This window comes from Rhinopithecus bieti, unplaced genomic scaffold (genome assembly GCF_001698545.2).
Source record: "Rhinopithecus bieti isolate Rb0 unplaced genomic scaffold, ASM169854v2 scaffold_3912, whole genome shotgun sequence".
Classification (NCBI taxonomy): domain Eukaryota; kingdom Metazoa; phylum Chordata; class Mammalia; order Primates; family Cercopithecidae; genus Rhinopithecus; species Rhinopithecus bieti.
Window position 1 is genome coordinate 808,317 of NW_016804439.1, and position 24,253 is coordinate 832,569.

At 39.1% G+C, this 24,253-nt stretch overlaps 1 protein-coding gene across 3 annotated transcripts in view; it reads right to left on the reverse strand.

Annotated features, from left to right (window-relative positions):
- Positions 1-24,253, reverse strand: part of LMO7 (LIM domain 7) — a 221,594-nt gene that overhangs the window by 103,073 nt on the left and 94,268 nt on the right. The window lies entirely within an intron of this gene.

Consider the following 24,253-nt stretch of genomic DNA (forward strand, 5'->3'; position numbering starts at 1 on the left):
GGAGAGTAAGGGGATTTTGGGAAAGCACAAGGAAAGGTGTGACAAGAGAAAAGCAACACTCATTACTAGGGAAAAGACATTCTAAAAGCCACTATTTGTACAGGCAGGAGGCCATTCCAATCTACTGCAGAAGGCAGTGAGAACTACCTAGCTGAAAGATGAAATCCATGAATCATTTTAAATAAGATGAAGTCAGAGAGTAAAGAAACTTGCAAGTCAAAAGTTGAACAGCTCAATGAAAGGTGTTTATTTTGTTTTTTTGTTTGACTTACTATGGAAAACGAGACATAATTTATTGGCAAAATTCCAAGAGGAGCAAAAGTGGTAATTTTGTTAGGCCCACAGTTTCTAAAAAGTATACTACCTGTAATTGTCAAAAGATACAAATAGTTTTAAAACTGATGCTCTGAGAAGCAGGCAAGAAAAGATGGTTGGATGTACCAATACCCCAAGTTCTATAATGATATGGTTTGGTTCTGTGTCCCCACCCAAATCTCATCTCAAATTGTAATCCTCACATGTCAATGAAGGGACCTGTAATCCCCGCATGCCAAGGGAGGGAGGTGATTGGATCATGGGGGCAGTTTCCCCCATGCTGTTCTCGAGATAGTGAGTTCTCAGGAGATCTGGTGGTTTCATAAGGGGCTCTTCTCCCTTCACTCTCTCTCTCTCACCTGCCACCATGTAAGATGTGTCTGCCTCCCCTTCCGCCATGACTATAAGCTTCCCGAGGCCTTTCCAGTCAGCCATGCAGATTTGTGAGTCAATTAAATCTCTTTGCTTTGTAAATTACCCAGTCTCAGGCAGTTCTTTATAGCAGTGTGAAAATGAACTAATACACACAGGACGCAAGTCTCATATCAATAAAGGAAAAACAAACCATTAGAAGTCTTCATACCAGTTCAACCAATTTGGTTCTGAATGTTTAAAGTATTACATAAAACATTAAAATAAGGTTCTGAACGTTTAAAGTATTACATACAATATTAAAATAAGGTTAAACTAAAAGTAAACTTAGTCAAATGAGAGCCAAAACAATTCTTCACATATTTTATACAAACATAGTAGCATTCATCTGGTTGACAAATAGGTACAGGTTGATAAGGATAGATAAATAAAGCCAAATTCTCCTCAAAAACCACCAAAGTAGAGAGAAAGCACTTGATATCCAAAGTGACTCTACTTAATTGAAGACAAAGTTCAAGAGAAGATACAAATTAATATGGTTAAATTCTAGTCTTAAATAAAGCCTTCATTTTAACTAAAAAAAGCAGAATATATTTTAAGTCGTTCAATGATGCTCAAGTTTAACACAGAACACCTTTGTAAACAAAGTCACACATGGCCTATGCAGCAGGACCAGGTTGTACTAAGATCGGTAATGTAGTCTCAGTCATTCCTACTGGACTTGAGCTCACTGGTAATTTCTTCCTTGCAATTTCAAAGGATCCAGGCAAAGAGTTCCCTAAGGGTATATATAAAATCATAAAATAAAATTTTCCTGTCAGTTAAAACTTCAAGAAGCCACACCCAGCTCAACACATTAAAAGGGAAGTATTTACTTCTCATTTAATGAAATCATTTTCACTTGAAATTAGCAAAAATAAAAGGGAAAATAAAGGACAAATTAAAACAAATCTTATCTAATTGGACCAGTAGCCAGAACTCCAAGTTAGCTTTGTCCCTAAACAACTGTGTGGCTTTGGAAAGAGAGTTAACATTTCTGGCCCCATTTTCCTCAGCCCTGAAATGAGCAGTTTGTGAATCTGTAACCCAATATCAAGGGCAATCATTTTTCTCTGCAAGAGAATGGAAGCCCAACCCTCCCTGGCCCAGCCCATCACACAAATATTTCATTATCCAACTTCCATAAAATACTTCATGTCAAAATCCTGCTCTAAACATCTGTAAACCCTGTACTTTCAGGACCAAAAGTGGCTTCTCAAAGACAAACCAACACACACACACACACACACACACACACACGAAAACAGTGAAGCCTAAATGTATCTAATAGCTCCTTTTAGCTTTAAATTTTTCTATGACTGTGAATAAAGCCATGATTACAGTCATCCCAAGGCTTTGTATTTTTCTATGACTGTGAATAAAGGCAAACACTACAAATTAATGGTTCTAAAACTGGCCCTCTGAAAGGCAAGCAAGAACAGATACATGGCTTTAAGATTTTCATATTGTCTCCAATCTCCCTTACACCCCTTATCCTTGAATCAATTATAAAGCAGTCACAATAGGTGTGGGGTGGAGTGGGCTAGGGTAACTTAGAGAGCTTTATGATCAGGAACAGCAGTACTTACCACTAAGATAGGATGGGGAAGCCACAAAGATCTATCAAGATAATCAAGGTTTGTATTTGTTCACTGTAATACCCCACTAGTTATCTATTGGTGCATAATACATTATCCCCAAATTTAGCAGCTTAAGGGAATAGGTGTTTATGATTTCACATGGTTTCTGAAGGTAATTCAGGAGTGGTCTTAGCTGAATAGTTCCAAATTGGAAGACTTCTCATTAGGTTGTAATTGAGATGCCAGCCATGACTACAGTCATCCCAAGGCTTTCCTGGAGCTTGGAGGAGCTGTTTCCAAGGCAGCTCACTCATGTGACTGACAAATCAGGGCTGGTTGTTAATAGGAAGCCTCAGTTCTTTATCAAATGGACATCTCCAAAGGGCTGCTTGATAGAGCCAGTAATCCAAGAGAGCAAGATGGAAGTTGCAATGTCTTATGATGTAGCTTTTGAAGTCACATTCCATCATTTCCTCAACATCCTGTTGGTTATACAGGTCAGGCCTATTCCATGTAGGTACACAAGAACATAAACACCAGGAGGTGAGATTCATGTGGGGCTTTCTGGGGGACTGTCTACTACAATTCACTCTCTGGACCCACTTCAGTGAATCACATCTCAACCATCTGCAAAATACACTAAGGCCCGAAAATTTTCATCCCTTTACAAGGCGAACTCAAAGTCCAAAATCTCATCATCTACGTCAGATCCAGAAGTGTCTGAGGCTCTTCAGGTGTAATTCCTTAAGTATGGCCCTTGAATAAAGTTCCTCTCAACTTGAATGCCAGTGAACTAAGACAAGTTACCTGCTCCCACACTCCCAACATGCAATAGAGTGACAGGTATAAGATAATCACCATAGACACTCCAGGTCAGACAGTAGAGAAATGAAAGGCACACAGGAGTCACTGGTCCACAGAAATTCTGAAATCCTTCAAGATACAGGTTGGCAGTTCCTTCATGAAGTCTCAAGGGCAGGTTATACTTTATGGTTTTTGGCTACACCCTCTGGATTCTTGGTGCCACCCTAAAAGTTATCTTCGCTTTTCACCGAAAAGTAGCCTCTCTTTGTGGCCATGTGAGTTTTTCAATCTACTTCTTTACCCGACCCATAGCAATTGAGGGAATTAAGGGTCTCTTCATTTCATAATTCTCTATTCCTTTCAGTCTCCGCTGGCAGTGTTTCTGCAAATACAATTCTCTCAAAGATGCTACAGATCTTCTGTGAATCTTACTGGGGTTCATTCCATTAGACAAAAGTTGCATCCATGAATCTCTTCAAGAGTAGCCCTTCTCTACCTTGGTCTCCTGCTGAGATGACTGGAGGACAATATCCTTAAGGTTCTTAGAAGCCCTATTGTTTGACTGGACAGATCTGCAAGGTACCATCTTGAATCTAAGAACGTAAAGAATTTTACAACCACATCCTCAACTCCTTTTTAGGCCTTATTTTCCTGCAAATGCTCTGAATTTAATCTATGCCTGAAAACCACTTCTCAATTCTAGCATCATTTACTTACTAAAGAGACTGACAATTTTCAAAAGCAGCAATTCCTATTTCTCTCATGTTTGTCACTCTGTCCTTCACTTTCTCCTCTCACATTTTACTATAATCCACAAGAAGAATTGAGGTATCACTTCAATACTCTGTAGGTCACCTCACTAGAAGAATGGAATCTCCCCAGTAGATCACTTAGTTAATTGGGTACAATTCCTAGGTACAAGGAAGAGAATATCACAAAGTGAGAATCATTAGGATCATTTTGGAAGCTGACTACCACAAGACTTTTAATAATAAAGAATACAGACCAGTCAAAAATTTAGAATAGAAAAATAAACGTTTAGAAATGTTGAGTTTCAGATGCCCAGCTAGTAGTAAGTTAGGTTTGCAGCCCATGAGAAATATTTGATTTTAAAATATGGTTTGGGAGTCTAGCACACATTGATAGTAGTTGAAATTAGGGATATCACTGTGCCCTCCTTGCCCTGAAAGCAAAGAGAAAGAAGGATTCACAATCAACCACCAGCATTTAAAGGACAGTTAAACAGGAGTCAAGAGAGAAAAATAACTGGCATCCAGATAAATCAGAAGAAAAGCAGAAGAGAATAGCATTATGGAAAACAAGGGAAGAGAATAGCATTATGGAAAACAAGGGAGAGAAAAGAACAAGAGAGAATCCTCTCAGGAATAGAGAGGCAGATGACGCCATAAGAAAAACTACCCAAAGAATTTGAAAATCAAATAAAGTGGATATTTCGTGAGCAAAAACTCCAGAAGACTCATGAGTAAATAATAAGCGACAGCGAAGATCAGCTGCTGGCAACAGGGTGAGGGACCACCCAGAATCTGAAAGACCTCCTTGGTCTTTCACTCTGCGAGTCTGTCTCCTACTCAAGCCTCCTATCAGTCCTCCCAAAGCTACCACTCCCCTGACCCTCCAGTGTTAGAATGCCTCATCCCTTGAGGGAAAAGGTGGGGAGAGAAGCAGCACTCATTCTTATTCTCTTGACCCCAAATGTAGGGTTACATTCCATCTCCACCCAATATTTTGAGTTTGAAACAAACACAATTATACACTTCAATGGAATCTTAATTCTTCTCTATTTCCATTATAAATTCTGAAAAGAGTGTTATGAGAATAGCATAAGGCCAATATGAACATTCAGACACTGGTGCAAAGGGTAAGAAAGGTCTTTGTTAACACCTCACCTTTCAGAGCCTTTCAACCCATTTTCCTTCCAAAAGCATTTATCTAGTAACATATTTTCATGTCATTATAGCACATTTTCTTGCTCTTTTATCAGTAATGTAAGTGCTTGGGAAGAAATGTCAGGACCCAAAGTTGAATTCATCATTCCTATTTAAGCAAGCTCTTATCAGTCAATATAAGGGCTGTCTCATTTTATTTTGTTGTTTTAATTATTTTCCTCCTCATCCCACATTCCCACTCAATTATTTTCCTCCTCATCCCACGTTCCCACCCACTCCCATTTCCCTCTATTAAAAAGATGCCTTCCCTCAAGTATATATCCTATATATATCCTAAATAATTAAAAAGATTCCCAAATAAGTATATTACATGTACATGCGTGTACATGTACATATCAAAAGGTACAAACAGTTCTGGTGTCTGCTAAGAGGTAAATGGATAAACATGTTGTGGTCTATCCATACAATGGAATAGTATTCAGCCATAAAAAGGAATGAAGTGCTGATATGTGCTACAAAACATTATGGTAAGTGAAAGAAGTCAGTAAACAAAAGTCACATATTCCATTTGCATAAAATATCCAGAATGGATAAATTCAGAGACAAAATGTAGGTTGGTGGTTGCCAGAAGCTGAAAGGAGGAGGAAATGGGGAGAAATCACTTAATGTTAAGAGGTTTTACTTTGAAATACTAGAAATGTTTAATGGTTGCACAACATTGTGAATGTAATAGATGCTACTAAATTGTGTACTTTAAAACGGTTTTTCATGGTTTTAATACTTTATGTTATGTGAATTTCACCTCAAATTATTTTTTAATTTTTTAATGTCAGTGGTTTTTGGTTACACAGGTGAACTATATAGTGCTGAAATCTGGGATTTTAGTGTATCTGTCTCAAATTATTTTTTAAAGATGACTTCTCTAATGTATTTAAAAATGTAAATGTCTAGTTGTATTAGTTCATTCTCATGCTGCTATAAAGAACTACCCAAGACTGGGTAATTTATAAGAAAAGAGGTTTAATTGACTCACAGTTCCACAGAACTGGAGAGGCCTCAGGAAACTTACAATCATGGTGGAAAGGGAAGCAAACACCTCCTTCTTCACATGGCAGAAGCAAGGAGAAGTGCTGAGCGAACAGGGAAGAGCCCCTTATAAAACCATCAGATCTTGTGAGAACTCACTCACTAGCACAAGAATAGCATGGGGGAAACCCCCCCATGATTCAATTACCTCCCACCAGGGCCTTCCCATGACACCTAGGGATTATGGGAACTACAATTCAAGATGAGATTTGGGTGAGGACACAGCCAAATCATACCACTAGTCTAGGCAAAGAATTTATGATTGAGACCTCAAAAGCACAAGCAACAAAAACAAGAATAGACAAATGGTACTTAAACTAAAAGGCTTCTGCACAGCAAAAGAAATAATCAACAAAGTGAAAATGTCACCTGTGGAATGGGAGAAAATATTTGCAAATTATATACATCCAAGAGCAGACTGAAATCCAGAATTTATGAGACAACAAAAATCCAACTAAACCCATTAAAAAGTGAGCCAAGGATATGAATAAACCTTTTCAATAGAAGACAAATGGCTAACAAAACATGAAAAGTGTTCAACATTATCAATCAGAGAAATGCAAATTAAAATCACTATATCATTTTACACCAATCAGAATGACTATTATTAAAAAGACAGAAAATGACAGATGTTGGAGAAAATGCAGAGAAATGGGAATGCTTATACACTGCTGGTGGGAATGTAAATTAGTGCAGTCTCTATGGAAAACAGTGTGGAGATCTGTCAAAGAACTAAAAAATAGAACTACCATATGATCCAGCAATCCCACTACTTGACATCTACCCAGAGAAAAAGAAATCATTATATCAAAGAGATGCCTGCACTTGTATGTTTTCTGCAGCACTATTCACAATAGCAAAGATATAGAATCAACCTAAGTGTCCATCAGTGGAGGACTGGATAAATAAAATGTGGTATACATCCACAATGGAATACTATTCAGCCATTAAAAAATGAAATCATGTCTTTTACACCAACACGAATGGAACTGGAGGCCATTATCTTAAGCGAAACAACTCAGATGCAGAAAGACAAATACTACATGTTCTCATAAGTGGGAGCCAAATAATGTATACACATGGAAGTAGAGTGTGAATGATGGAAAATGGGGACTCAGAGCATTGTGGGGATGGGAAGGGAGTAGATGATGGGAGGTTGCTTGGTGGATAAAATGTGCAATGTTCCAGGGATGAATGCACTGAAGGCCCTTACTTCACCACAATACAATATATCAAGGTACCAAATTTGCACTTGTGCCCCCATGAATATAAATTTTTTTAAATGTTCTTTGGCCAGGCGCAGTGGCTCGTGTCTTTAATCCCCTCGGACTTTGGAAGTCCGAAGCGGGCAGATCACCTGAAGTCAGGAGTTTGAGACCAGCCTGACTAACATGGTGAAACCCTGTCTCTACTAAAACTACAAAAATTAGCCGGGCATAGTGGCAGGTGCCTGTAATCCCAGCTACTCAGGAGGCTGAGGCAGGAGAATCGCTTGAACTTGGGAGGCAGAGGTTGCAGTGAGCCAAGATCATGCCATTGCACTCCAGCCTGGGTGACAGAGGGAGACTCTTGTGCAGTCTCTATGGAAAACAGTGTGGAGATCTGTCCACACTGTTTTTATCTGTCAAAAAATAAAATAAAATGAAATAAAATAAAATGTTCTTTAACAAGTGCTGTTGCATATTATATATATACACACACACACATATACATACAGAGAAAGAGAGAGAGTCTAATTTACATAAATGCCATTATGCACCAGATTTCTCTTATACATTGAATCATTTCATTATGTAAAATGTAAATCCTCATGAAAATGTACTATACCACCCTAGGCTCTTACCCTTCCCAAAGTCACTTTCATTTTTACTTGATCAAAAAATATATATTTGATAAAATGTCAAGCATGACAACCTCCAACACATACAGGGAATACTCTGCATCAGGGAATCTTAACGTAACAATACAGAAATGTCTACTCATTAATCCCAGCACTTTGGGAGGCCGAGACGGGCGGATCACGAGGTCAGGAGATTGAGACCATCCTGGCTAACACGGTGAAACCTCGTCTCTACTAAAAAATACAAAACTAGCCGGGCGAGGTGGCGGGCGCCTGTAGTCCCAGCTACTAGGGAGGCTGAGGCAGAAGAATGGCGTAAATCCGGGAGGCGGAGCTTGCAGTGAGCTGAGATCCGGCCACTGCACTCCAGCCCGGGCGACAGAGCGAGACTCCACCTCAAAAAAAAGAAAAAAAAAAAGAAAAAAGAAATGTCTACTCATAAGATCAAGCCAGTTAGACCTACTTCTGCAAAAACTTCCTGAGTGCACAGGGTTAAGAGCTATCATCATAAGTAAAAGTGAAAAGACACTTTTATAAACAGTGTAAAAATAGAGACAAGGTTAATAAAAGGATTTATTACAAAAGTCCTAAATAAGTCCAAATCCTAACTAATTCTGAAAATGAGTGAATTAGTTCTCAGCGCTATGACCTAAAGGCCTTACGAAGCTTAAACCAAGGCTCCCAGAACGACACCACCCGGAAGTGTTCCCTGTCACTTAACCAAGTACTCTTGTCATGATTACTTTGGTCTGGTATTCCCAGAAAGGGTTCTTGCCTACTTTAAACAAGTTTTCAATTAAAAAAAAGAGCTGGCCGGGCACAGTGGCTTATGCCTGTAATCCCTGCATTTCAGGAGGCTGAGGCGGGCAGCTCACAAGGTCAGGAGATCAAGACCATCCTGGCTAACACGGTGAAACCCGTCTCTACTAAAAATACAAAAAATTAGCCGGGCGTGGCGGCAGACGCCTGTAGTTCTAGCTACTCGGGAGGCTGAGGCAGGAGAATGATGTGAACCCGGGAGGCGGAGCTTCCAGTGGGCCAAGGTTGCGCCACTGCACTCCAGCCTGGGTGACAGAGAGAGAGACTCCATCTCAAAAAAAAAAAAAAAAAGCTGAGTACATAGTACATAACGATGCTGATCAATTTACCCTTAAGCCAAGATACTTGGTGACCTCAACTCCTTTCCTATTTATAATCTGGCAAAGTCCCTGCCTCCTCTAACCCTGAAATTGACAATGCCAAAAATGTTTGCAAGTATGTGCCAGCAATCAAGAGATAACTATTACTGAAGCAGAGAAATTCAGCTAAGTTCATATCTTAGCATTATGATTTATAGACATGGGACCCCAGTCAAAGTCATGAGAGGGAGTCACACAGCCATCCCTCAGATGCAGCTGATGCATGGTCAAAATGGAGGACCACTGACCCAGTCACTTGCTACACAAAGCGTGGCCACAGACCATCAGCATCAGGGTCACCTGGGAGCCTGCTAAAAATTCAGAATCTCTAGCTACACCCCAGACCTACTGAACCACACTCTGCATTTTAAGAAAATCCCTGGTCAGTGGTGGTTCACGCCTCTAATCCCAGCACTTTGGGAGGCCAAGGCAGGTCTCAATTCCTTGAGACCAGGAATTAGAGACCAGCCTGGGCAACACAGTCAGACCCTGTCTCTCTACAAAAAAATAAAATTATTATCCAAGTGTGGTGGCACGCACCTGTAGTCCTAGCTACTTGGGAGGCTGAAGTGGGAGTATAGCTTGAGCTCGGGAGTTTGAGGCTGCAGTGAGCCATTATCGCACCACTGTATTCCAGCCTGGGCAATAAAGCAAGATTCTGTCTCCAAAAAGAAAGAAAAAAAGGATCCCCAGGTGAATTGAGTTTTGTAGACAAAAGTTTTTTGGCAATTAAAGTGAGGAAAATGTTTCATCAAATATAACTGAAGACAGTGTTTCTATTTAGTATGCACACAAGTCACCCAGAGATTATGGAGTTTACTATTAGATCACCAAAAGTACTTGAATCTTATTCTTATGCTATACTGTGACCAGTTGTTTTAAAGCAATTTCTAAGTAGCAGGGTGACTAAAATATATCCAAATTTGCATTTTAATTATACCGTTTCTATCATGAAAGCAGTTGTGTGTGCTTTGATGTGCTAGCACTGGTGGTTTTTTTTTAAATCTATTATTTTGGATAATCATCGCTTTTTATGGTATAGCTAATAATGGCATAGCTAATAATAAATGTATTTTGCCAAGTAACACCTACATTTCATGACTATAATATATAGGCAAACACTCAGAGATCCAATTTCAATAGTTATTTGTGAAGAAAATAAGCAGTCAGTGTCAGCCATTTTTTAAAATTTTTCCTTGGGGAACAAATTTCTCTCCAAAAAAAAAAGGTGGGGGTGAGGGCTCAGCCATTTGCTGATAACGAAGGAACTAAGGACAAGGAGAGCTGTAAAGTTTAGTAACATGTGAAAGTAAAAATAGGAACCAACTAGGGGAGCTTAAAGGAACTGCCAAGAGACACTGTGGGCCCAAGGGATTATGTAGGATAACAATGCCAGCACCATTTGGCAGAGCTGGAGCAACAGCCAAACCAACGAGGCAGAGCTGAGCTGGCAAGTTAGGGCAGCATCAGGTCAGGGAGGGCTGAGCACTCTGGTAAAGGCTAGTTGAAATGCTTCAGCCACTTGGGTTACAATTAACTACATAAAGCAATAACAGGCTGTGGCAAACTGCAGTATGAATTAAGTGACAGTCTTGCACGATTCATCAAATTAAACTTTACATCAAAAATGAGATAATTCTAAAACTCACCTACTCTTTTCTCCCAAAGTGCTGAAATAGATGCTTAAGTTCCATTCTCAAGTTATCCATGTTCCAAAGCAAAACAAATAAGTAATTAAGAAAAAATGTCACTGTGACGCTAAAATGCATATTTTATGAAGCACTAACACGTATTTAACAACAAACACTACGTGGCAAAACTGTAAAGCCAGCTAGAAATTGGGGCACCTTTAGTGCAATCCTTCCCAATGATCTTTAGCATCACTTATATAGATAATGAGTCTAGATCATCACCTTTTGTTTAAGAATTTCCAGCCCCAGGGACTCACTGCTTTATGAGGCTGATTCATTTTTAATCCAGCACTTTGGGAGGCTTAGGCAGGAGTATTGCTTGAGCCCAGGAGTTCCAGACCAGCCTGGGCAATATAGTGAGACCTCATCTCTATAAAAACCTTAAAAAATTAGCAGGGGGCCAGTGACTGTAGTCCCAGCTACTCCGGAGTCTGAGATGGGAGGATCACTTGGAGCCCAGGAGGAGGAGGAGGAGGTTGCAATGAGCCAAGATCGTGCCACTGCTCGCCAGCCTGGATGACAGAACCAGACCCTGTCTCCAAAAAAAAAAAAAGAAAAGAAAAGAAAAAAGAAAGTCTAAAGCCTCCCTCACTGTAACTGTAAACTCCCTCACTGATCCTAAATCTGCCTACCTAGTAATGCAAACTAAATCTCATCTTCCTCCCGTGGCAGCCCCTTGCCTACTTAGACAATTCTCTTGCCTCATACTCCAACCTCACATCTTCTCTTTAGATCCCCCTTGTTTCCTCAACATCCATTGTCCCTCATGTGACATTTTCCAGTTATTCCCAACTGACCCTCTCCTTAATAGCTAATTTTCCTAAGCTAATATTTACTGAGTTCTTATGATATGCCAGGTAACATACTGAACCACTTTATGCTAATTATCTTATTCAAATTCTCACCAAAAAAACGCTGTGAAATCTTATTATCATTCCCACTTCACACATGAGGAAACTGAGGTGTAAGGGGTTATGTGATTTGCCCAAGGTCATACATTAGGTTGTGGAGCTGGGATTCAAATCCAGCAGTTAGATTACTGAATCTGTGCTCTTAACCACTGTATTAGTCTCCTATTATTGCCACAACAAATTGCCACCATTCAGTTGTTTAAACAACACAATTTTATTATTTTACAGTTCTGGAGGTCGGAAGTCCAAAATCAGTCTGACTGACTTAAAATCAAGGTGCCCTTGGGACTATGTTCCTTCTGCTACACCTTTTAGGAGAGAATCCAGTTCCTCGCCTTTTCCAGGTTCCAGAAGCCACCTGCATTCCTTGGCTCATAACCCCTGTTCCTCCATCTTCAAAGTCAGCAGCCTCATGTAATCTGCCAAGTAACACCTACATTTTATGACTACAATATATAGGTAAATACTCAGAGATGCAACTCAAGGTGCCCACCCAGCTCTCCTAGTTGGTCCCTATACATGAGGCTCCCTCACCCAGCCATCTGTCTGGTCCTCTCTCTCCTCGTTCCCTCTTCCTCTTACAGGGATGCTTGGAATTACACAGAGCCCACCTGGATCATGCAGGCTATGCTCCTCATCTCAGGATCAACTGATTAGCAACCGCAATCCCATCTGCAACCCAATTCTTCCTTGCCTTGTAACATATTCACTATTTCCATGGATTACAACATGAACATCCTTGGGGGCCATTATTCCACCTACCACAACTGCCATGCCACCTTAAAGACATGTACCTGTCGGTTATGTCCACCTCCCTGGAATGAAGCATCTGTAACTCAAATACTGGACACCAGGTGTGGCTAAACATCACTCAAAGGCTCACTGATAATGCTCATCTCATGTGAGTAACAGCGTAATTGTGAGAGTTTAGTGAGGAAAAAAAGATAAAATGTGATTGGCAGTTTCTAGCATACAGTGAGTGGATAGAATTCACCTAACTTCTCTTGTTACAGGCTATGGGTGCTTTTCATTGTAGCATCTGTATTAGGCCATCAGCTGAGATCATGTGTGGCAGCAATAGCCTGGTGACACCAACATCACTGTTCACAGGAAGATGACATGTGAGCTTTAATGAACCATGGGCTAGTCAAATTTAGAAGAAAAGTAAGTTGGATATAGAGAAGAATCTGAATTGTAAACCCTGTGATGGTGTCAGTGAGGTGTCATGGATAAAGGCTTAAAATGAATGATTAAGTTTGGAGACAATATAAAACCAACTCACATGAGTGATTTTTTTTCCAACTAAAATATCATTGAAATTTATCCCTCATAAATATTATTTTGGAGACTTAGGCCCATCCAGATCATTTTGTAGTCCAGATTTTCATATCTAGGACACTAGCTACACTTTTTTGCTTCAACATGTACAAACTGGACTAAGTATGTTTGCAAGGTTTTCACCCCATCTTTTTTTTTTTTTAATGTAAACAGGGCAAGCACAAAGTCCTAAGGCCAACCACCAGAAACCTCACTTGAAGTTTACATGGATTTAAATATTTTGGCTTCTTGAAATTGAGCATGTTTACTCAACTATTTAAGATTTCACCTATAGAAAGTATTATCTGGTCCACTTTTTCTCATCTTGACAATACTGAGGCCATGATGACAGGTACCTTGCAGGAATTAAAAAAAAGATGCTTAAAGGGAGAAAACTGGTAATAAAAATGAATAAAATATAAATAAATAAAATGAACATAATAATGTCAGAGAGATGACAAGAGATCAAGGAAGCCAGAAACTCCCATCTACAGGACATCCCATATAATAGTCACTTTAGGGGAATGCAGGCCATTGTTGGCAGATCCATCAATACAAGCCAGATGCGAGAATTGCATCAAAAATCTCAGTATAAATACATGTTGGCTCAAATTTTAAAAACAAAATCTGTACAAGATGAACAAAACCCACCCATGGGCCATTCCACCACCTCTAGAGGGTCTCCCACACTCTCCCTGGGAATAGGTCCGTTGATCTGTTGCTTTAGAGCATTTTGTTTCTGGTGTACAAGGCTGGCTTCTAGTGATTACCCCATTTCTTAATAATCACAAACTATCCCTTTTACCATCTTTTCCATGATGCTGCCAGGGAACAACATTTAAAATCTACATCACTATTTTTATATATATATTTACCAATTTGTGATCTTCTGCAACTTGCTTCATCCTCCACAGATTCTCTCTTGATTTTCCCCTTCCCCCACCAACCTTCTGTCTTATATTTATTAACTCAATAAACTACTGGTGCAAAAGCCCCTCAATTCCTTCTCAATTCATTAGCAACTCCTACACACTCTTCCATCAAAACATGTGGAAAATTTGACCTCTCCTCAGTAACATATACAGAGACCCTTGTTGCCACCATTCCCTCCTGCCTGGACTACTGTCTTTGTCTGGTTCTCTGGAGAAAGAGGATCAACAGGATGTATATTGAAAGATATTTATTATAAGGAATCACAGAAGCAGAGAAGTCCCAAAATCTGCAGTCAGCTGATGAGCTGATGGTATAGTTTACTCTCTAAGGCTGCAAGCCTCCTCTAAGAACCAGGAGAGCTAATGGAATGATATGAGTGTCTGTCTGAAAAGCAGCAGGCTCTACACTTAAAAGCCAATGTTTCAGTTCAAATTCCAGCAGTCAGGCAGAAGAGTTCTCTATTGCTAGCAGGAGGGTTCGCCTTTTTTTCTAGTCTGGCCTTCCATGACTAGATGAGGCCCATTCACAGTAGAGACAGCAATCGGCTTTACTCAGATTACTAATCTCATACAATAACAGCCCCACAAACACACCTGGAATAATGACTGAACAAATATATCTGGGCACCCTATGGTCCAGTCAAGTTGACACATACAATTAACCATTATAACCAACGAAATTGTTCAACTGGCTTTCCTTCATCTTCTTGATTTCTTTCAGTTTATTTTTCACATAGCAACCGCTAATTTTGTATTATTCTTAACAGTTTTCAGATAAAACTCACATACCATATAATTCACCCATTTGTGTACAATTCAACGTTTTTAGTACATCAACACAAATATGTGCATCCTTCATCACAGGCAACCAATGACCTACAACAGATTGTTCTCAAAAGCCCCCAATACTTTAAGTAAAATATAGCCTACCCAACAAAGCCCATGATGCTTTAACAGCCTCACTTGACTACTTCTCATTCTGTTTAGACCCTCAGGACTCTCCTTGCTGATTCCTTGTTCCTCTATCTGGAAACCTCCCACCCACCCCACCAGGGCCCAATCCAGGCTCCTGATCAAATGTCAACTCAGAAAGATGCCCATGAGCCCTTCTCTAAAATGTTTCTCATACAAACACTCAATCATTCTTTATTCACATTGTTTTTTCAATGTAACTATTGGTAACTGATAAGGTATTATATATTTTTTCACTGTAATTTTTGGCACCTGGAGCTGATATGCCATTTCATCACCTCTGGCACTTCTCCCGCACTTTCCACGGGAACCAGCACATGGATCTGTTACTTTAGAGCATAGTGCTTCTGGTCGACAAGGCTGTGCTCCCTGCAACCCCCTACTCCACGGCATGTCAGCCCCATGAGGGAGAAATGTTCTGTCTCTTTCACAGCTGTGACTCTGCCTTGTTTATAGCTGTGTCCCAAGTTCCTGAAACAGTGTCTGACACATAGTAGGTGTTCAATAAGTATTTTTAGGATGAGAAGTAGTTATGGGCCTAAAATAAATTGGGTGACCAGTGCCTTCATACCAGTTTTACACCTTGGATTCTATTTCCTGTCAACTTTATTTGCTCTTCCCTTTCCAATTTCTACATAACAAAAGGTACCTAGGGGAGACATTCCAAGTTTATCTGAACTGAACGAAACTGTCAAGTATGATATAATCCTACTTGAATACTGAAACAATTATTTTTACCTTTACAAGTTAATTACAGTGTTGCTTTAGCAATTCTAATTCATTAACATTAAAAAAAAAAAGTTGCCCTCAAGGCTGAAACTTGGCAAGTAAATGTTCATCTTAGATTTAAAAACAGGCAGGTTTTGGAACTCCAGGAAGTGTTCTTAAACTTGTGCCAACGTTATGACTAAGAGATTATGGCTAGAAATAAAATAGCAGTTTCTTCATATGCAGTGCACATCAAGAGAGTATTGGAAACAACTACAATGTTGACCCCAAATTGTTAAGTTTTCTTTCTGGGTGACACTGACCTTTAACTGGGAATGGAAGAGATGCAGGCAGACAAGGAGACTCAAGAAAATTTCCAAAGAATACATTATAAATAACTCTACCATAATGAACTTATTTATATGCCATTTACATGACGGTGTTAAGGCATTCAGATACTTACCATCAAGTATTTGTTATCTTGAAGACAGCAGTGCACAATCTTCAGTTTATTCATATTGGATAACCTCAAACTGTCAAACTACAGGTGGTGATCCATAGAAGTTCCAGTAAAATAGACATTACAAAAAATGACTAAAATTAATATACAATCTTGAAAAATGCCATTTTTTTAGTGTGTTTTGTGGAGTTTTGTTCTTTTTTTAACTTTTAAGTTCAGGGGTACATGTGCAGGTGTGTTATACAGGTAAATTCACGTCATGGGGGTTTGTTGTACAGATTATTTCATCACCCAGTACTAAGACTAGCACCCATTTGTTATTTTTCCTGATCTCTCCCTCCTCCCACCCTGCACTCTCATGTAGGCCTCAGTGCCTGTTGTTCTCCTCTGTGTCCATGTGTTCTCATCATGTAGCTCCTACTTACACGTGAGAACATATGGTATTTGGTTTTCTTTTCTTGCATTAGTTTGCTAAGGATAATGGCCTCCAGCTCCACTCATGTCCCTGCAAAGGACATCATCTTATTCTTTTTGTGACTGCATAATATTCTATGCTACATATGTACCATATTTTCTTTTTCCAGTCTACCATTGATGGTCATTTAGGTTGATTCCAAGTGTTTGCTACTGTGAATAGTGCAGCAATGAACATAAATGTGCATGTGTCTTTATGATAGAATGATTTGGGTATATACCCAGTAACGGGATTTCTAGGTCAAATGGTAGTTCTATTTTTAGCTCTTTGAGTAAACACCACACAGCTTCCCACAGTGGTTGAACTAATTTACACTCCCACCAACAGTTCATTTTTCTCCACAACCTCACCAGCACCTGTTATTTTAGACTTTTAGTAATAGCCATTCTGACTGTTGTGCAATGATATCTCATTGTGGTTTTGATTTGCATTTCTCTAATGATTAGTGATGTTGAGCTTTTTTTCATATGCCTATTGGTTGCATATATGTCTTCTTTTGAAAAGCATCTGCTCGTGTCCTTTGCACACTTTTTAGTGAGGTTGTTGTTTCTTGTACATTTAAGTTCCTATGGATGCTGAATATTAGACCTTTGTCAGATACACAGTTTGCAAAAATTTTCTCCCATTCTGTAGGTTGTCTGTTTACTCTGTCAATAGTTCCTTTTGCTGTGCAGAAGTTCTTTAGGTTGATTACATCCCATTTGTCAATTTTTGCTTTTGTTGCGATTGCTTTTGGCATCTTTGTCATGAAGTTTTTGCTTATGCCTATGTCCAGAATGTTATTGCCTAGGTTGTCTTTCATGGTTTTTATAGTTTGTGGTTTTACACTTAAGTCTTTAATCCATCTCGAGTCAATTTTTGTATATGGTACAAGGAAAAGTTTCACCTTCAATCTTCTGCGCATGGCTAGCCAGTTATACCAGCACTATTTATTGAATAGGGAGTCCTTTCCTCATTGTTTGTTTTTGTCAGCTTTGTCAAACATCAGATGGTTGTAGGTGTGCAACCTTATTTCTGAGCCCTCTATTCTGTTCCATTGGTCTATGTGTCTGTTTTTGTACCAGTAACATGCTGTTTTGGCTACTGTTGCCCTGTAGTATAGTTTGAAGTCAGGTAGTATGAGGCCTCCAGCTTTGTTCTTTTTGCTTAGAATTACCCTAGCTATTCGGGATTTTTTGGTTTCATATTAAAAAATATTTTTCCAGTTCTGTGAAGAATGTCATTGGTAGTTTGACAGGAATAGCACTGAATCTATAATTTGCTTTGGGCAGTGTGGCTATATTAATGATTTTGATTCTAATTCATGAACATGAAATGTTTTTCCGCTTATTTGTGTCATCTCTGATTTCTGATTTCTCTAAGCAGTTTTGTAGTTCTCATTGTGCAGATCTTTCACTTCCCTGGTTAGCTGTATTCCTACGTATTTTATTCTTTTTGTGGCAACTGTGAATGGGACGGCATTCCTAACTTGGCTCCAGGCATGACTATAGTTAATGTATAGGAATGCTAGATTTTTGTACATTGATTTTGTATCTTGAAACTTAGCTGAAGTTGTTTAACAGCTTAAGGAGCTTTGGGGGCGAGACTATGCAGTCTTCTAGTTATAGAATCAAGTCGTCTGCAAACAAGGATAGTTTGACTTCCTCTCTTTCTATTTGGATGTCACTTACTTCTCTTGACTGATTGCTCTGGCCAAGACTTCCAATACTATGTTGAGTAGGAGTAGTAAGAGAGGGCATCCTTGTCTTGTACCAATCTTCAAGGGCAATGCTTTCAGCTTTTGTCCATTCAGTATGTCATCTCTGGGTTTGTCACAGATGGCTCTTATTATTTTGAGGTATATTCCTTCTCTACCTAGTTTATACAGAGTTTTAACATGAAGGGAGGTGGAATTTTATCAAAAGACTTTTCCGCATCTATTGAGATAATCATGTGGGTTTTTGCCTTTAGTTCTGTTTATGTGATGAATTACATTTATTGATTTGCATATGTTGAACGAACCTTGCATCCCAGCAATAAAGCCTACTTGATCATGGTAGATAAGCTATCTGATGTGCTGCTGGTTTCAGTTTGCCAGTGTTTTGCTGAGGATTTTTGCGTCGATGTTCATCAAGGACACTGGCCAGAAGTTTCCTTTTGAAAACATCATTTCCAATGTGTAAACTGACCTTATTCTTAGTAAATGGCTAAGTTTCATGCTATAAATTCTTACACAAGTAGAATAATACATTGATAATGGTGATACTATAGTAGTCTCCTATGTCTTTATTTACAAGAAAAAAATACTCCATGTTTTTGTTATTGGTGTTTTGTTTTTAAGGAAATTGATGAGATTGACAAAGTAGTAAAATAAGAACATTTAAATGTTAGTGTTTGAGGCATTATGTCAGAACTTGTGACAGTGGCTTACCGTCCCTTTGAAATAAAAATATTTATTCAACATAGTTTTGATAAAGAGACCACAATTTAGCAGTTTTAATCAAGTTTATTGATATCCTTTAACATTTACTGTCTCTATTAGGAAATGAAAGAAAAAGTTAAAAATCAAGTATCTTTTAACTCAATGAAACACCAAGGTCTGATGCAATAGGTATAAAATTGCTCCAATACACTGATAGGTGAAACATAAATAAAAGTTAAATAGCATGATAATTTACAGAAATATACAGACTTCAATCTAATGTACCAAAAAACAGAAGCAGACTTGAGGCAGAAGTTGTGCCAGACCCATGCTATAGGAGGGGACTTCAGTGTTGCCCCTCCACACCCTCCTTAAGCTGCAGAGGCTGTTTACATCCATCTGATGATGGAGGTCATGACAGCCAGAATCAGCTCCGTACCAATGCTGCTGTTAGTGACTAGGCAAGTAAGCAGGCAAGGATGAGGGAGTCACACAGAACACACCCAGTGGAAGCCTTTCTTATATTTTCTAGGTAGATACTCTCCTCAAACAAATCTACAAAAATTTTCTAGGTAAATACTCTCCTCAAACAAATCTACAAAATCAGCAATAAAATTTCAGAAGAGAAAATAGGCACTAATGATCATACCCTTTAAGTGGTTTTGTTAAACTAGCTCTAGAATACTACCTTCCCGTCTCTTCCCATGTTGTTGCTTATATAAGTGTTTTGCTTTTTTAATTTACTTTATTTATTGAAAGAGATGAGGTCTCACTCTGTCAGCCAGGTTGGAGTGCAGTGACTCAATCATAGCTCATTGTACCCTCGAACTCCTGGGCTCAAGCAATCCTCCTGCCTTGATAAGACTTGGGTGGAAATATTTAAATTGTACAGCAGATTCCTCAGGTGAATTTTCTATTGCTGCTGGAAAGGAACAACCTGATGTGTCAGCAGTGACCTCCACATAGAGCAGGTCACAATATTTTGCCGTGGGAGAGTGAGAGGAAGTGTGTAGTAAAGATGAAAGAGTCAGAAGTAATTTCACACGAACAATGTACAAGAACATTAGCCATTAAAAACCTTCCAGAAAATAGCAGTAAGAAGGGATGCATAGACTTGCCTTTTATTTCTTAATTCCCTTGCCATTATGAAGGCAAGGGAAACTGACACATCCAACATCTTAAGCTAGCTGGCATCACTGCCCATTTCCTGCTTTCTACAGCACTCCTGAATGAGGAGACAATCTTCCCAACCTCTATGGTCATGCCTTACACATTCTACTCCTGAAAGTAATCTGAACGATGCTCAATTCAGCACCTATTTTTTACGCAGATGTGAATATACTAAGGATTTTCCCACTGAGCACACTGATTGACAGACATTCAAAGGAATGATTCAAACAAAATTTTCTGGTATATCTTTGCTTTTCAAAGGGAAATTAAAATGGAAAGCATGAGTAGGTAATCAAATCTAAAGTCAGCCAGCCAAAGAGCCTGTGTAAAGGGCAGTGCTTAATTTCTTAATTCTTTAGCTCAGTGGTTCTCAATCAGGGATGATTTTATCCCATGGGAGTCACTGGCAATGTCAAGAGATATTTTTAACTGTCACAAATGGGGGAATGGCATCTAGTGAGCAGAGGCCAGGGATGCTGCTCAAGATTCCACAATGCACACGACAGACCTCCACGACAAAGAATTATTTGGGGCCGGGTGCGGTGGCTCAAGCCTGTAATTCCAGCACTTTGGGAGGCCGAGACGGGTGGATCACGAGGTCAGGAGATCGAGACCATCCTGGCTAACACGGTGAAACCCCGTCTCTACTAAAATACAAAACTAGCCGGGCGAGGTGGCGGGCGCCTGTAGTCCCAGCTACTTGGGAGGCTGAGGCAGGAGAATGGCGTGAACTCGGGAGGCGGAGCTTGCAGTGAGCTGAGATCCAGCCACTGCACTCCAGCCCGGGCGACAGAGCGAGACTCCGCCTCAAAAAAAAAAAAAGAAAAAAAAAAAAAAGAAAAAAAAGAATTATTTGGCCAAAGTGTCAACAGTGCCAAGGTTGAGAAACCTTGCTTTAGCTAAATGCAAATAAATCATGAGGAGTCCAGGCTGACTGTAGGTCTTGGGGCTAATGACTTCCCTGATGTTTCTACACATTCTATATTTTGTGCACACTAACATATCAGATGGTAAACATTATTCTGGTTGAATAGCTCTTTTTACCATCAGGATATCTCACCTGGTTTTCAAGGTTTTGTTTTGAGATTGGGTTTTTTTAAAAATCCCAAATAAAATTTTGGTTTTGAGTTTCAGTGATTTGAACATACCCACATTTAACACCAGTGAATCTTTTGGAAGGCTCAAACTCTTGGGTCAGATTTTAAAACATGGGTTTGTGAAGAACAGAAAGAAGAGAACATGTATTTCTTTATAAAATTAAACTCAGCCAATTGAGAAAAGCCCTATCTCTGTAAGAAAAAATCTAGGAAAACATGGTTACTGTCCTCCCAAAGAAAAAATAATTACATGAATGTTTCAAGCAAAGCATTCAATATATTTCTAAACCATCTAAACATCTCTCTCTGTATTGCCATTGCTCAAGGGATATCTTCTATGGTTTTCCCACAGGTCCACATGCAAAAGGTAAATCCATTGCCCTGACACCAAAGCTGAATACACATGGTAGCTGAGGTTACTTAGATGAAAAGCATACCTACAGCAAAGGGTGTAAGAAAGGAGTAATGGAAGATGGGGTGTGGAACACCGTAACGACTCAGCTAAAACCCTTACACAGAAATTTTTACTATATTTGAACTGCCTTGGTGTATCTACCTTACACAAACCTCCTTCACAGTACCCACCTCAACCTGAACTTAATGAACCAAAAAAAACCAACACTCCTGACCACAGTTCATTTGGCCAAGACGACTGTCTTCTTATGGAATTCATCCACAGGCTGGCCAGTGACCTGGGATATCTGTAGCCTTCAAAGAAAAGGAATCCATTCAGATTCCTCTTTGAGAACCTCAACTAAGAGACACCAAAGAAATTCTGCTGGAAATGGGGAAAACTGGGTGAAGGGTACAGAGGACCTTTTTTACTGTTTTTTGCAGTTTTCTGTGAATCTTTATCTATTTCAAAGGAAAAGGATTTCGTTTCTTTTTTGTTTTTTTAAAAAAGGTATTAACTAAAACATGTACCTATCTGTACTAATTTCCTAGAGCTGTATTTGGTACTTTGTTCATTTTGGTACAAAGTACCAAAAAACCAGGTGGCTTAAAATAACAAAGATTTTTTATCTTACAGTTCTGGATGCTAGAAGTCCAAAATTAAGGTGTTAGCAAAGCCACGCTCCCTACAAAATCTATGACTGGCCAGCAATCGCAGGTGTTCTGGCTTGTAGATGCATCACTCCAATGCTATCTTTATATGGCATTCTTCCTGTGTGTCTGTGTCGTTACAGGCCATCCTTTTAGAAGGACACCAGTCATATTGGATTAGAGGTCCTCCTTACCCCAGTATAAGCTCATTATAACTAGTTATATCATCTCCAACAACTCTATTCCCAAATAAGGTCACATTCTAAGGTACCAGGGTTTAGGACTTCAACATATTTATTTTTGGGGTGGGAGGCACAATTCAACCTATAGCACTATCCCATCAAAGACCCAGTTCTAGAATCTATTATTTTTCACAATGGAAATCTTGTTCATTCATTTCTTTAAAAAATCTTTGATCCCTAAAAAATGTTTGATCTCCTATATGTATCAGTCACTATGCTAGATGCTGTGAAGACAAAAATGGCTAGTTTGACAAGTCTGGCTCAGATTATTTATTCTTCTGGAAGTGTCAACGAAGTCTTCTAACATCCTCCTCCTCAAGGAATCCTTAGAGGTGAGTCTTCATAGTTCCCCTACAACTGCTCATGGACATGCACAAATGTCACAGTCCACTGTAATGCTCTGTGGCATATTTATTATGTGGTGCTTTCTTGCTTGTTTGCTAATTTATTTGCCTTGTCTCCCCTCTTTAACTAGAATGTAAACTCTTCGAGGTCATGGTTTGTGACTTCATTGTTCCTTTGATACACACCTATAAACTAGAAAAATCTTCAATCTAGTAAGCACTCAATTATTTATTTAAAAAATGAACATTCTTTGACTGTCTGCATGTCAGACTACCTGTATATTATCCTTTTAGTCCTCATAACAACCCTTCCCAGGCATCTGCTGGAGCCCTAATTCATACTTGGAATTAAGGCTTTGAAAAGTTTTAATATAACCATCCTGACAAACAGGCATCAGAAGGAGTCAAGTGAGGCATGATGACAACTTCAAACCAATTGGGCTTAGCCCAGTTCTGCAGCTGTGGTCACTTTTAAGCTCCTACAGCCAATCGAAAATGCTCAATGTCCTGTATTCGAAAAATATTCCTATTTAATACACCAGAAATACAGTCCACTTTAACTTCTAAAGATAAAATCCAAACTAGATAGAATTTCTGATGCTTGAAATAGAAATACTTGGAGAGATCTTTGAATTTAAAAAGAAAATACATTTGTGCTTTCATGTAATCATACAATCAGAAAATTGAATAAAACCTCCACTGGCCAACAATAACAAACCACCACAATTCGAGCATTCCAAGTATGAAGGGTGTTTGAGATCAAAGTCTAATTTGCTTTAAAATGCATGTAATTGATCCAAGAAATGACAATTTTAAATTAAAGCAATAAGCTATTTAATTCAAACCATGTGAAAAAATATTTTCAATACTATTGAAACTTACTATTAAAAGTATATTACATAAAAACAAGATATTTTATAAGTCATTTTTATATAAAGCTTATTTGTTTTATTAAACTGAGTATTTCCTCCTAGAAAGTGCAGTGGCTCACGCCTGTAATTCCAGCACTTTGGGAGGCCAGGGCGGGCAAATCCCGAGGTCAGGAGATAGAGACCGTCCAGTCCAATGTGGTGAAACCCTGTCTCTACTAAAAAAAAATAAGCAACTTGAGCAAAGTCTCAGGATACAAAATCAATGTGCAAAAATCACAAGCATTCTTATACACCAGTAACAGACAAACAGAGAGCCAAATCATGAATGAACTCCCATTCACAATAGCTTCAAAGAGAATAAAATACCTAGGAATCCAACTTACAAGGGATGTAAAGGACCTCTTCAAGGAGAACTACAAACCACTGCTCAGTGAAATCAAAGAGGACACAAACAAATGGAAGAACATACCATGCTCATGGATAGGAATGCTTGTGA